The sequence below is a fragment of the Triturus cristatus genome, chromosome 7 (assembly GCF_964204655.1).
Source record: "Triturus cristatus chromosome 7, aTriCri1.1, whole genome shotgun sequence".
Classification (NCBI taxonomy): domain Eukaryota; kingdom Metazoa; phylum Chordata; class Amphibia; order Caudata; family Salamandridae; genus Triturus; species Triturus cristatus.
In genome coordinates, this window is record NC_140590.1 from 1,693,708,304 (window position 1) to 1,693,722,419 (window position 14,116).

General features: G+C 51.6%; 1 protein-coding gene across 1 annotated transcript in view; it reads right to left on the reverse strand.

Annotated features, from left to right (window-relative positions):
- EMG1 (EMG1 N1-specific pseudouridine methyltransferase) overlaps window positions 1-14,116 on the reverse strand; it is a 38,872-nt gene that overhangs the window by 21,993 nt on the left and 2,763 nt on the right. The window lies entirely within an intron of this gene.

Here is a 14,116-nt window from a genome sequence, read left to right on the forward strand (position 1 = left end):
TACCCTTCCCACTCGGGGTGACAAATGCAAAAACAACAATTGATGGACAGAATGCAGAACAATGTCATACATTCACCCCAGTACAGAGATCTGGGCCTAAATCCATCGTTTTTTTGCTCACCATGCCATTCCAGTTTGAACCCAGCCATATGCAAATCAGTCTTGACCCTGTGCCCCATGGGAACAGTCCAGCCCGAACTGCCAAGCCAGGTCCTCCCTGGACTGGAAACAAGCATCCTAGGACCGGTTTCGGGCTTTCAGCCCTCGTCAGCCAGGATAGCCTGATTCCAGTGGCATGGAGAGCAAGGGACTCACGTCTGAGCATACCCTTCCCACTCGGGGTGACAAATGCAAAAACAACAATTGATGGACAGAATGCAGAACAATGTCATACATTCACCCCAGTACAGAGATCTGGGCCTAAATCCATCGTTTTTTTGCTCACCATGCCATTCCAGTTTGAACCCAGCCATATGCAAATCAGTCTTGACCCTGTGCCCCATGGGAACAGTCCAGCCCGAACTGCCAAGCCAGGTCCTCCCTGGACTGGAAACAAGCATCCTAGGATCGGTTTCGGGCTTTCAGCCCTCGTCAGCCAGGATAGCCTGATTCCAGTGGCATGGAGAGCAAGGGACTCACGTCTGAGCATACCCTTCCCACTCGGGGTGACAAATGCAAAAACAACAATTGATGGACAGAATGCAGAACAATGTCATACATTCACCCCAGTACAGAGATCTGGGCCTAAATCCATCGTTTTTTTGCTCACCATGCCATTCCAGTTTGAACCCAGCCATATGCAAATCAGTCTTGACCCTGTGCCCCATGGGAACAGTCCAGCCCGAACTGCCAAGCCAGGTCCTCCCTGGACTGGAAACAAGCATCCTAGGACCGGTTTCGGGCTTTCAGCCCTCGTCAGCCAGGATAGCCTGATTCCAGTGGCATGGAGAGCAAGGGACTCACGTCTGAGCATACCCTTCCCACTCGGGGTGACAAATGCAAAAACAACAATTGATGGACAGAATGCAGAACAATGTCATACATTCACCCCAGTACAGAGATCTGGGCCTAAATCCATCGTTTTTTTGCTCACCATGCCATTCCAGTTTGAACCCAGCCATATGCAAATCAGTCTTGACCCTGTGCCCCATGGGAACAGTCCAGCCCGAACTGCCAAGCCAGGTCCTCCCTGGACTGGAAACAAGCATCCTAGGACCGGTTTCGGGCTTTCAGCCCTCGTCAGCCAGGATAGCCTGATTCCAGTGGCATGGAGAGCAAGGGACTCACGTCTGAGCATACCCTTCCCACTCGGGGTGACAAATGCAAAAACAACAATTGATGGACAGAATGCAGAACAATGTCATACATTCACCCCAGTACAGAGATCTGGGCCTAAATCCATCGTTTTTTTGCTCACCATGCCATTCCAGTTTGAACCCAGCCATATGCAAATCAGTCTTGACCCTGTGCCCCATGGGAACAGTCCAGCCCGAACTGCCAAGCCAGGTCCTCCCTGGACTGGAAACAAGCATCCTAGGACCGGTTTCGGGCTTTCAGCCCTCGTCAGCCAGGATAGCCTGATTCCAGTGGCATGGAGAGCAAGGGACTCACGTCTGAGCATACCCTTCCCACTCGGGGTGACAAATGCAAAAACAACAATTGATGGACAGAATGCAGAACAATGTCATACATTCACCCCAGTACAGAGATCTGGGCCTAAATCCATCGTTTTTTTGCTCACCATGCCATTCCAGTTTGAACCCAGCCATATGCAAATCAGTCTTGACCCTGTGCCCCATGGGAACAGTCCAGCCCGAACTGCCAAGCCAGGTCCTCCCTGGACTGGAAACAAGCATCCTAGGACCGGTTTCGGGCTTTCAGCCCTCGTCAGCCAGGATAGCCTGATTCCAGTGGCATGGAGAGCAAGGGACTCACGTCTGAGCATACCCTTCCCACTCGGGGTGACAAATGCAAAAACAACAATTGATGGACAGAATGCAGAACAATGTCATACATTCACCCCAGTACAGAGATCTGGGCCTAAATCCATCGTTTTTTTGCTCACCATACTGGCGTTGTGGGCCGCCCCCCCCCCCCTCCTGCCTCTGGAGTGCCCTGTGCTGACGGAGGTGCTGATGGAGGCCCCCCCTCTGTGCTGCTCCCGAGGCTGCTTCCTGATGCCTGTTGTCCCACTCTGGATCTCCTGAATTCGACGCTTTGGGGCCCCGGCGGTGGAGCGGCCCTCCTGCTGCGTTTGCCTCCGTTTCTCGTGGGGACCTGGTGTTGGTGGCACGGCCCCGTGATTGCTTGGTGCTTGGGTGCCCTTGTGGCGCTGGCGGCCGGAGTCGCGGTCCGACTGCATGGACCTTGCTTCGACACATGCGGCGTCCGCATTGAGCGCGGCCTGACCATTCCTGCGGACCCCTGCCGGCTGGATCCTGCCCCCCCTCCCCCACTGTGGCCCGGTGGGTAGTGTTGTCGGCTCGTGGCCCTTCCACTGTTTGCGTGGCGCTCTTTCGGCGTGAGGGGCTGGCTGGCGGGGTCCTAGTGGCGGAGAGGACTGACGCCGAGCTTCCTGCCTACATTCTTCTCGCAGAGACGGACTGGGCCATAGTCGGCGCGACCGCCGGCGGGGGCTGGGCAGCTCCTTGGATCCTCGGGCTCTGCCCTACCGGTGGCATGTGTGACCTCCGATCTCTGGGGGTGGACGACGTCCCCCTTCGCCGGGCCCACGATGGGCAAGCACGACAATAAGCAGCCTAAACTGTCCTTTGCGGCCCCGGCTGTTAAAGCGGGGCTGCGGAGTGCGCCGGATGCTGGAGGTGGGCAGGGCCCTCCGGTGGCCGACGGGGACGGGGCCTCTCCGACACCGGATCTCCAACAGATGATGCGGGAGATGAGGCAGGGCTTTGCCACTGTAGTGGACAAGGTGGACCGCCTTTCCTCACGCGTGGACGCGTTCGCCCAGAAAATAGATGCCCACGAGGAACGTATCACTGAGGTAGAGCGCCGAATATCGGATAATGATGATACCACTGCAGCCCATTCTACACAGCTTACAAAAATGGACAATGTACTGAGGGTCATTGCCGCTAAGAACGAGGAGTTGGAGGCCCGCAGCCGACGTAATAATATACGCGTGGTAGGTGTGCCGGAGTCCACCAATACAGGGTGCATGGAGGAATACGTGGAAAGGATTCTACTGGCCGCTGTTGGCGCGGAGACCCTCTCTAAACAGTTCATCGTGGAGAGGGCCCACCGCTCCCTCGGGCCGCGGCCCCGTCCTGGCGCCCCGCCTAGGCCCATCATCGTGCGGCTCCTAAACTACCGGGATCGAGACGCTGTGCTGTGGGCCGCATGCTTCAACCAAAATTTATCTTGTGATGGTGTCAGCTTTACTATCTATCCAGACTTTACGCCTGTGGCTCAAGAACAGCGGCGCAAATTCGTTGAAGTCAAGAAAAAGCTCCGGGCCCTCCAAATTGATTACGCGTTGCTGTACCCAGCGAAACTACGAGTCACCCATCAAGCGAAGCAACATTTCTTCTTGAACCCACATCAAGTGGAAGACTTCTTGAAATCTTTGCGGAGAGTGCGTGACGCACGACTTGAAGAGGAAGATGCTGATCGAGGGAATGAACATGAACTACTAACTTGCTTGCCATTGAGGTCAGGCTCCTGACCTAGTAAACAGTCCCTCTGCTTTTTCCTGGTGGCTCGTCGCAGGCGTCCCTCCTGTTGGGCGGTGTTCATGACTGATCGAGACTGTTCTGGTCGTGTGCTGGCCGATGGTCGGTAATGTATTCCAGGCACCACCCTTTCCCCCTCTTCCTGTGTCTCGGATGGGGAGCGGGCTGCAGAGGGTGGATATGTGTGCCCCCTGGATGACCCCCGTGGGGTGTACCCCATTGACTAAACTGTCTTGGTTGCTCCTGTTGAGCTCTTTGATTGCACTGATGGGTGGGTAGTCTTTTCTGGCGAGTTGGGGCTGCTTCAGTGGGTGGTGGGTGGGTGGGTTTTGAGGCCATGCAGGTTTCCTCCTTTCACCTCCTGGGGGCGGATGGGTTGGTGCTCCTGTGGGGTGCGAAGTGCTCCCTGGGAACTCTGATTGACTCTTCTGCCTTATTGTGTTTTGCTGCCCCTCCTGCGGGGGATCACAGTGCGGCCCCTGGGCTGGACGAATTGCCTCGAGTTCTTGTTACCTACTCTGTTGGTCGGGGCAGCGGGGCGCATGGCGCGGGATGTGGTGGAGTACTGATCTCAATTGGGTGGAGACTGTGGGATAGGGGCGGAGGGTGGGCTCCTTTCTCTGAGATTGCAGTTCTGCACACCGGACTGGGGAGGCTGCACGGCAGGGTGGGTTCCTGGATGGTGGAAGGCGGTCCTGGTTCCGGGCTTTTTGAGATGGGCTGTCACACTCCTTCTGCTCGATTCGCAAGGGGGCTTTGCATAGGCTGCCAGTTGGTATTGTGGTCAGGGATGGGTGGGAGTTCGGGAATGTTTCGTATGGTTGATACATTGTTGGGAGCAGCTGTGGTTGGGATGATACTGTCCACGAAGATGCCCGGGGTTATTGCTGTGTGGGCGGGACAAGGCCCCCTTGCGTGGTGTGGAGGTTACACAATTGATGACGGTGTATACGGTTATGGCCTTACAGCTGGTGGGGGCTGTGGAGAGACGGGGCCTCTGCGCGAGGTGATTAGAGTGGATGGCGTGCGTGCTTGTTTGGAGATGTGTGGCCGAGAGCCCTATGCCGAGACCTGCTACTATTTTCTTGTTCTGACCCGCTTATGGGGGACGCTGACCTAAACATCATCACCTGGAACGTCAGAGGCCTGGGTGACCCTTGAAAACGGAGGCACATCCTGTCTTATTTAGATCGTCATGCAATCCACATCGCGTTTCTTCAAGAAACCTACTTCCGGGCGCAGTCTACTCCTACCTTTGCTGGTAGATGGGCTCAGTACACTGCCTTTTCTTCCTACTCTTCATACTCAAGTGGGGTTGCAATATTGGTCAAAAAGGGAACCCCCTTTGTTCTAGCGGGTACTAAAGGTGATGCCCAGGGCCGCTATAGCTTGATGTGGGGCAGACTGGGACACAGGGTGGTTACACTTGCATGCTGCTACGGTCCCAATGTGGACGACCCTACCTTCTTTGCGGACTTGGGCGCAGATATAGTAGGTGTGGGCACGCAGCACCTCATATGGGGTGGTGATTTTAATGTCGCGCTCAGACCGGCGATGGATAGATCCCACCCGGCCCCGCATCATTATACTAGGTCCCGGGAGGCGCTGTCTGCGATCGTGGAAGAGCATAGACTAATCGACACATGGAGACACCTCCACGCTGAGGCCCGTGAAGGTAATCATTTTACAGCGCAGGCCCGCACCTGGGCTCGGCTATGTCTTCCTGGCCCCGTTGTTCCATGCGGCGCTGGTTACGGCGCGACACCTCCCGCGAACCTTCTCGGATCACGCGCCAGTGCGAGTTACCTTGCGAGCTGCGGGCCTCAGCCCCCCTCTGGCGGCCTGGCGTCTGCAACCCCTGATGCTCCTCGATCCCCCTTTCCAGGAGGAGCTTCGGGAGGACTGTCTGGACTTCTTTAGGCGCAACAAAGACTCCGTGAGGGATGTTGAGACTATCTGGGATGCGTTCAAGGTGACCTTGCGGGACCCCTGCATTGCCAAAGGATCGGGAGTTCTGAAGAGCATAATGACGCGCCTGCGTGCCTTGGAGACAGATCTTCAGGCGCTGGAGGCGTCGCTGGCTGTAAATCCTGATGATGCCACGCTTGCTAGTATTCGGGACAGGGTCTCGGAGTATACTGCTGAAGCTGCAAGGGAAACAAAATTTAGAGGCAGGTACTGGGTAGCCCGGAGTTATGGTGAGGGCGAGAGGCCGGGGAAAGCCCTGGCGGCGACCATGAGACTAGTGTGTCCTTCTAATACTATCATGGAGATTGTGGGGGCGGACGGCACGCTGTATAGGGATACTGCGCAAATCCTCAACACCTTCGTGGCACATTATCGTGTGATGTACGCGTCGACTAGGGCGGAGGAGCTACGATTGCACGACTACCTCGCAGATGTCGCCCTGGGGTGGCTCAGTGATGCACAAAGAGAGTTCCTGAGTTCTCCTTTTGAACTAGATGAGGTGAGGGAGGCCATCATGCACATGAAGTCAGGCAAGGCCGCCGGACTAGATGGGATACCAATTGAATTCTACAAAACCTACATCGATTTTATGGCACCGGTCTTGAGAGAGGTGTATGAGGACGCCCTGGAGGTGGGCCACCTCCCCCCTTCTATGCGCATGGCCCTCATCACTTCGCTTCTTAAGCTGGGGAAGGAGGCGAGTGATTGTGACTCCTACCGGCCCCTCTCCCTGCTAAACTGCGACGTGAAAATCCTAGCTAAGATCATAGCCACCCGCATCAACCTGCTCCTCCCTAACCTGATACTGCCCGATCAGTCCGGGTTTGTGCCAGGTAGGGCTACATCCCACAATCTCCGCACTTTCTTCTCGGTCCTTAATTCTGTGCATGAGGACCTACCCATGGCCGCCGTGTTCCTTGATGCCACGAAGGCATTTGATTCCCTTGAATGGGACTATCTGTTCCAAGTGTTGGGGCGAATGGGATTCCCGAGCATATTCATTTCGTGGATCAAGTTATTATACATTGATCCTACGGCTAGGGTGCTGGTAAATGGTCAGCTCTCCTCTGTGTTCCCTATTACTAGGGGCACCAGACAGGGATGCCCCCTCTCGCCCCTGCTATTTGCCTTGGCCATGGAGCCATTGGCGGCCAAGTTGCGGCAACACCATCGTGACAAGGCGTTGCGATGCTTCCAGCGGCAAATATTGATATCCATGTACGCTGATGAAATCACCCTTTACGTCCGCGACCCCAAGGAGAACCTAAACCCGATCCTTCGAGAATTTGTTCGCTTTGGCATGCTTTCTGGTATCCAGATCAACTGGAGCAAGTCTTGCCTGTTCCCCCTGACTGCCTCTACTGAGCGATTCGGGCTGGACTTCCCCCTTGCCTGGAGTGAGGGGGATTTCAAGCACCTGGGCATCCGCATAGAAAAGAGCAGGGACGAGCTTCTACGGGCTAATTATGGTACTGCGATGTCTCGCATTACGGATTATGTCACTCGCTGGATCGCTCTGCCCCTCTCCATGGCTGGCAGGTCATCATTGATTAAAATGGTAATATTGCCGCAACTGTTGTACCTCTTTTTGAATATTCCCTTTAACCCCGGTGCCTTCTTTTCGCCAGCTCCGCTCGGAGCTCATCAGATTGGTGTGGGGGAGGTAAGACGCCCCGGCTCAGGTGGGAGATACTTATTAAGCCCTACGACCAAGGCGGGTTTGGCATTCCCAACTTCGAGCTCTATTACCTAGCGGCCCAGGCGCACTATACCTACTTCTGGATACGGCAGCCTAGATATATGCCGCAGGTTGCGGCTGAACACTGGCTAGCGCACCCCATTCCTATAGAGGGCGCATTGTACATTCCGGTGCAGGGGAGAGACAAGACGCCCACGACGCTGATTAGCACTGTGACTGCATGGCACCAGTTGGCTACCATTCTCGGGCTGGACCTGTTGTACGCGCCGCTGTTGCCTCTTGCTTACCACCCGAATATGCCCCTGTTGCAGGAGGCAGGTTTTCGGAAATTACTTCACGCTATACATGTGGAGACATGGGGGGGGATTTGTACCACAATGGCGCGTTCCGTTCTATGGAACACTTGTATGGTGGCATGCAGCCTACTCCCCTCGATGTTTTTCTATACCTCCGCCAGGGGGTGAGGGCACTCACGCCCGACTTTCCGCAGGAACCCTCGCATATGGTTCCACTGCAGCGCATATTGAATGATGACACTCCGGCCAAGCTGGTTTCCAAAATATACCGATCGGTGCACTCTTCGGCGCCGGCACCGCAGTTGGCGGCCAGGGAGAAATGGGACAGGGAACTACCGGCCCCGCTGACGGATAAGCAGTGGCAATTCTGCTTAATGCAGACGGATCGCGCTTCCTCCAGTAGCCGCCTTCGAATTATCCATTACAAATACATCCACAGGCTTTACTATACCCCGGCCAGGCTTCATAGCTATAAGCTCCGCGATGACGATCGATGCGAGCGCTGCCGGGCTCCCGGTGCGGACTTTCTTCACCTGGCATGGTCGTGTGCAGCGGTGCACCACTATTGGTGTCAGGTGTTCGATGCGCTCTCGAAGATTATCTCCACAGTGCTGGTGCCCTCCCCTCTCCTTGCCCTGCTGGGCTATGTAGAGCCTATACAGGCAACGCACCGCAAATTCATAGCGCTTGCCTTTCTGCTTGCTAAGAGACGGGTGGCGTGTCGCTGGGGCAGAGGCAGGGCTCCGAAATTCAAGGACTGGGTGCGGGATCTTGTATACTGTCAAGAACAGATATGTACTTACTCTGAGCTTATGCCCCCAACGTCTAAGCCCGCGGACATTTGGGCTCCGCTGCGTTGTTATTTGCTAGCTGTAGGGGCCGCCACGGGCGACGTGCTGACAGCTGAGTAGTGCTGGGCTGGCGACCGAGGAGACTGGCATAAATAGCTGCCTGGGGTTGCTGGCGTGTGGCGAGAGCACGGTGAGCGCTGTGGTTGTAAGTCGTACAACTGGCTGACGTGATGTGACTCTGGTATGAGGTGTGCTGTTTCGGGGAACCCTCCCGGGGGTGTGAACGCCAGGCATCGATGTCGGCGGTAAGGAACAGGGATATTGGTTTGCATTGATTCCATGCTGATGCTCTCGCTAATGTTGCTTGCATTGTACTACGTATTCCTTCACCACGCCTAATGTGTCTAATGATGTTCGCTGAGTGGGCTCAGTGTTATTCCTTTTGATCACAGCTGTATGTTTTGCTCTAAAGTTTTCAAAATAAAATTTAAAAAAAAAATAAAAAAAAAAAATGCTTTTCTTTCTTCGGAATGGAGGTCACACCCATCAGCGCCAGAGGTAGCAACAGAGAACTGAGGCTCAGGCGTCTTGAAGCAATCTGGATCATGCGTCCAAAGTCGATACAACACGTTCTCAATACAGACCACGAACTACACTACTTTCTAGGAGACTGAACTTGCCTCCGTTCACCTAGAATGTGACCTACCAGTGTGTACATGCATTTCCATGTTTCTCCCCTCCCTCATGTAATATGTTGGTTGTTCTATTTGCGCACTCCCAATGTTTTTCACATGTATAGGTACGTGTACTTTAGGAAACTTTACACGAATCAGACCTGAACGTGTGTCTCTTTTGCACTAACTTCCTTTTGCATTTTTACATTTTATTTTAGACCTACTATTGAGGTCTGCGGTTATGAAGACCTTGTCACACCCAGACTTTCTTCTTGCATTCTCCCCACGTTTCATCTGCACTTTTAGGATTCCTCTGTCCTCCATTTCCTCTTGTAGCTATCACAGATGACATTCCCCATCTATTCCTATTACCATCCCCCTATCTTTGCCTCCTGCTTCCCCCCCCCCCCCGGCCCGACATTCATTCTTTTCCCACTCAATACCATTCTACCTGGGGACGGACGTCTTTTCTGACTCACTTGTTTCCCCTTCTACCATCTTGCGTCATACCTTCCCAAGGCGATCATGGGCTTTTTTCTCCCATTTCCCTACCACACGTCTTAACACAACATGTCTGTGCATTTACATCTTCTATGCCTGCATGTCCAATTGTTCCCATTTCCTTTTTCCCCACCACACGTCATTTATTTCATTACGTGTCTGTTCCCCAACGCATGTGCGCAGCTCCCTTTTAGTTTCTCTCAACCCGCCAGTCACGCCACTCCCAGCACGCCCTACCGGAGGTCTAGTGTTCAGTTTTTTCCAGCTACTTAATCTAGCCCTCGACTGTGTCCACCGACTTCCGCATCCGGAATTCCGACAGACACAGTCTACAACACAACTACACAGTGCATGGAAGGTAAGCCTTTCCATCCTCGCAGCTTACACCCCACACTCAGATTTCTCCTCTGCGCTTCAGTTTTTAATTCTTTCCCTGCTACCCTTCCTCTCTCCAGGTGTCCGGTTCAGCCTCATCAGGCACCTCCCAGTCACAGGACCTCGCACCGATGGTCCCTTTGGCGTCTCGATCTCCTTTGCATTCGTTCAACCCACGCGAGCGCATCGCTTTGAATTTCTTGCAGTATTACAATACGCTTTTTTTTGGGTAAGTCCCCGTCCTTCCTCTATGTCATTTTGCTATCTCCTTCACATCCTTTTTAAAGGGGGTCCTTTTTTTCTCCCCGGCCGGCTCCATTTTTCTCCCCGTACACGCTCCCTTTGCTACTGCCTCCGCCACCCATGCCTCTTTCCTTCCTGCCGTCACTATTTCGAGCGCCACTTTCACTCACTCCTCAGGCCGCTTTTCTTTATCTACCGGTCCCCCCGTTCTTCTTTCACACTTCTTCCATCAGCCATTCCCCAGGTGGACCCGCCATCTACACGACCGGCTCCTGCTTCACACACCTTCTGGCGTCCCAGATCCCGTTCCCTCCTTCCTTTTGTCCCCTCCCCACCACGCCATCCACACGGCCATACCATTCTCTCCACCCACTTTTGCCCGGCTTGATCTTCCAAGTGCTGCCATCTATTCACTTTCTCACCCACCAGGACCTTCTGGTTTCTTATAACATGTGCCTTCCCGTTTTCCCACCTTTTTCTTCCCATTTGACCATTCTTTCTCTCCGTCTCCTCAGGCCTCCTCCTTGCTCCTCCTTGAAATGTCATTCCTGAATTTTTGTCACAGATACCAAGTACATCATTAGCCCTTCCTTTTAGGTTGCAAGCATCCATGCACGGGTCATTTGTTTTGCTTAGGTTCCACTGTAACTTCAATGGTGGATAACTCAGATTATTTTAGCTTGAACTTTCGCAGCGAGTACCCCCTCATGGTTCTGCGTTTTGTACGTGCATTATGCCATGATACTAGAAGTCTTGTTTTCCTGTACAGTCACAGTTCTGGAGGGCACCCAACACCATTTCACAATAAGCAACGTATGATGTCACTGTGTGTCCTGCAATATATTGTTTTCTCCCGATCTCTCATCAACCATGTCACACTATGCACTACGTATGATGTCACTTCTTGTCCCGCATTATATATATTTTTTGGTTTCCCTCCCAAGGTCTCCTCAATTTCCATGTCATTTTCATCTATGTCATTAACCGTTCCAATAATGTACACATCCACACACTTAGGGTTTCCACGTTATAAGGGTGCTTTTTATCCACGCTTTGCATTTTTCGATGTCCTATTCCAGATCATCATTCACTCATCACTAGTTAAGTCACCCAAAATAATAAAAAATGTATATCCTCCCCAGCCCTGAAGAGTCACAGGATACTTTCTGCATGTGACAAAACACGTGTCGGCTGGTCGTTTCTTTGTGTGCTGCATTATTAAATAACATTCTAATCATTTAACTGGTGTCGACCGCTGATGCGCAAATACGAGACTTTTCTACCAAAGGAATCTTGCTATCCTCATTACGTGTGCCCGGGACTGGTTTCTCTCAAACACTGTGGTGGGTTCCACAACCCACACATCCACGGGGGTTACAGGGTAGTTCCCCGATCTGGCAGCACCGTACTCACTCACCTTAACCCACACATTACGCATATCAGCCAGAGCGCCAAGCTTCCTGTCTTACTAAAAACCCTACGTCGATATAATATACGTGTTGGCTGTCTTTTGTTCTATGCATAAAAATAAGAATAAACACATTGTGTTTGAAACCTGCCAATGAACTTTGGGAATTATTCCTCCAATAAAAAAGCAATCAAGAAGGCACAGCCCTCCAACCATTACCTAAACTTGTACTCCAGAAGGTCTTTTGGGTATAGCCATTTGGGAGGCATGTGCCAGCACTAAGATTGGTGTAGCATTAAAGCCCAGTATCCGCCACCCATCTCAGTAACCTAATGATTCTGTAGAGGCAGGCAACTTCCTGTTCAAAGAGGATTGAGAGGCAGGGAAATTCAGAGGAATCCTCCAGTGAGAGAGAAGTGCCAGTGCTTTTAAGAGGGAACCCAGGAGCAGCATGGCCAAAATGGCACCCCTATACCCTCTGTTGACTAACGAGTAGCTGAGCAATAGGTGGGAATGGATATAGTAGCTGATGAGACCAAGGGGAGACCATTGCATCCACCCCTCCTTGCCTCTATATCCTGATAGAGAAAAAAAAACTAACTGTGTATCTTCTCGTGATGCAAATAAATCTATGAAGAGCCTCCTCGAGTATTTGGGTAAACATCTGAGAAGTACGAAATAGAGTTTGGGAGGAGGTAAACAATCTGCTCAAATTGTCAGCGACAATTTTCTCCAACCCTCTGATGTGCACTGCTTTCAGGGAAAGGAGTTTACTTTCCACCCATCCCCCAACCCTTAGTGCCACCAGGTTGAGAGAGTCAAATCGTTTTCCTCATGGCCTGTATTTATGCTACTGCTGTGCTGTCTGTATAACTACATGATGGTGACTAAATTATCCTTGAAATGTGTCAACGTCTAGAAAATCACAGATAATTTTCTCCAGTTTTAAGACCTCAGACTGTACTTCAATGACCATCTCCCAAGAGCGTCGTTGTCTAGCATGGTTGCCCCCCATCCTTTGGAGCTGGCATCTGTGGTAATTCCTTTCTCTGGAAAGGACTTAAGTGGAAACTCCTTGCTCAGGGGCTCTGGTTTCAGCCACCATTGCAGCTGTTCTCTGCTCAGGTTTCTTTTTACTGGAATCTCCTTCTCTCACTACATTGAAGAAGTTCTTCAATATTTGCTAGGTGTGCCAAAGGAAATCTCATGTGAATCCTGCCCAGGCCATTCGGAATAAACAGGGCAAAGTATATCCATGTATCTTTAGCTACAACCTTGTGGGCTTTTGCATATATAACAAACAGTTAAGTTCCACTTCTAATCTTATTGCGATGTACTCTGGAAGCAACACCATACCCATATACATATACATCCTGAACTGTGCTTGAATAGTCTGTCCTGAGTGGAGCTAACTTGCATTTCTCCAGACTGATCAACCGAGCCTGGCATTGAAGGCAATTCCTCGTTAGATCCCATCCTTTCAGCACTCCTCCATCCAACTAGGCATAGAGGAGCCAATTTCCCAGGTACTGAAAGATATTCCAGCCCTGTAGATGTAGAAGGGCCACCAAGGTTTTAAATACCCTAGGCAGATTTGATCCCAAGGGCACTACCTGGAATTGATAGGACTTTAAGACAAATAACATGAGGTATCAAGTATGTTTGCTCGCAATGGGAATGTAAAAATAGGCGACCATTGTTCTGAAAAAAAATGCTTAGAAACAAAGCGATATCATCTGTAATGTCTCCATTTTTAATGGAATTCTCAATGTCCATTAGTTTACTCTTCCTACATCAATTAGAAGTCTGAACTGTTCTGAAGGATTGCAGACCAAGAAAATGATAGGGTACACTCTCCTGACCCTCTCTTTCCTTGGAACTGGGATGGCAGCATTTTTCGCAATTAGATTGTGAAGAGCCACCCTCCTCATCAGATCTCAATGTTCATGCATAGGAATGACCCTAGTTTCCAAAACTCTATTTGGTATCCTTCCTATACTACCGCATGAACCCACATATCTGAAGCAGATTTTTGCTATACTGCTCTCAAACACTTTATCCTCCCTCCCACTTGCTGAACCAAGCTCTTCTGAGCGTAGTCAGGAACGCTGGTTTCTAGATGTGAACACAGACTTGCCCGTCTAATCTCCTTGATTTTTGTTTCCTTTGCCTCTTTGCAAACAAAACTTTGCTGGCCCGTCCTTCTTGATAATTGGCGCAAAGTTGACTTTAAAAATGAATTAAACCCAGAACTAGAGGCCCCAAAACAATGTTTTTTCTCTTTGAAGATCCTGTGGAATTTCTCTTCCAGACCTAAACCAAAGAGCCGGTTTCTTTCAAAAGGCATGTGCAAAGTCACTAATTTGTGTGTCACATCTGTATGCAACTCCTTCAGATAAAGTTTCCTTCTGGCAGAGAGTGTCGTTCCTTCATCTAGGGTGGATGCCCTAAAAATATCAAAGGAGATGCCAG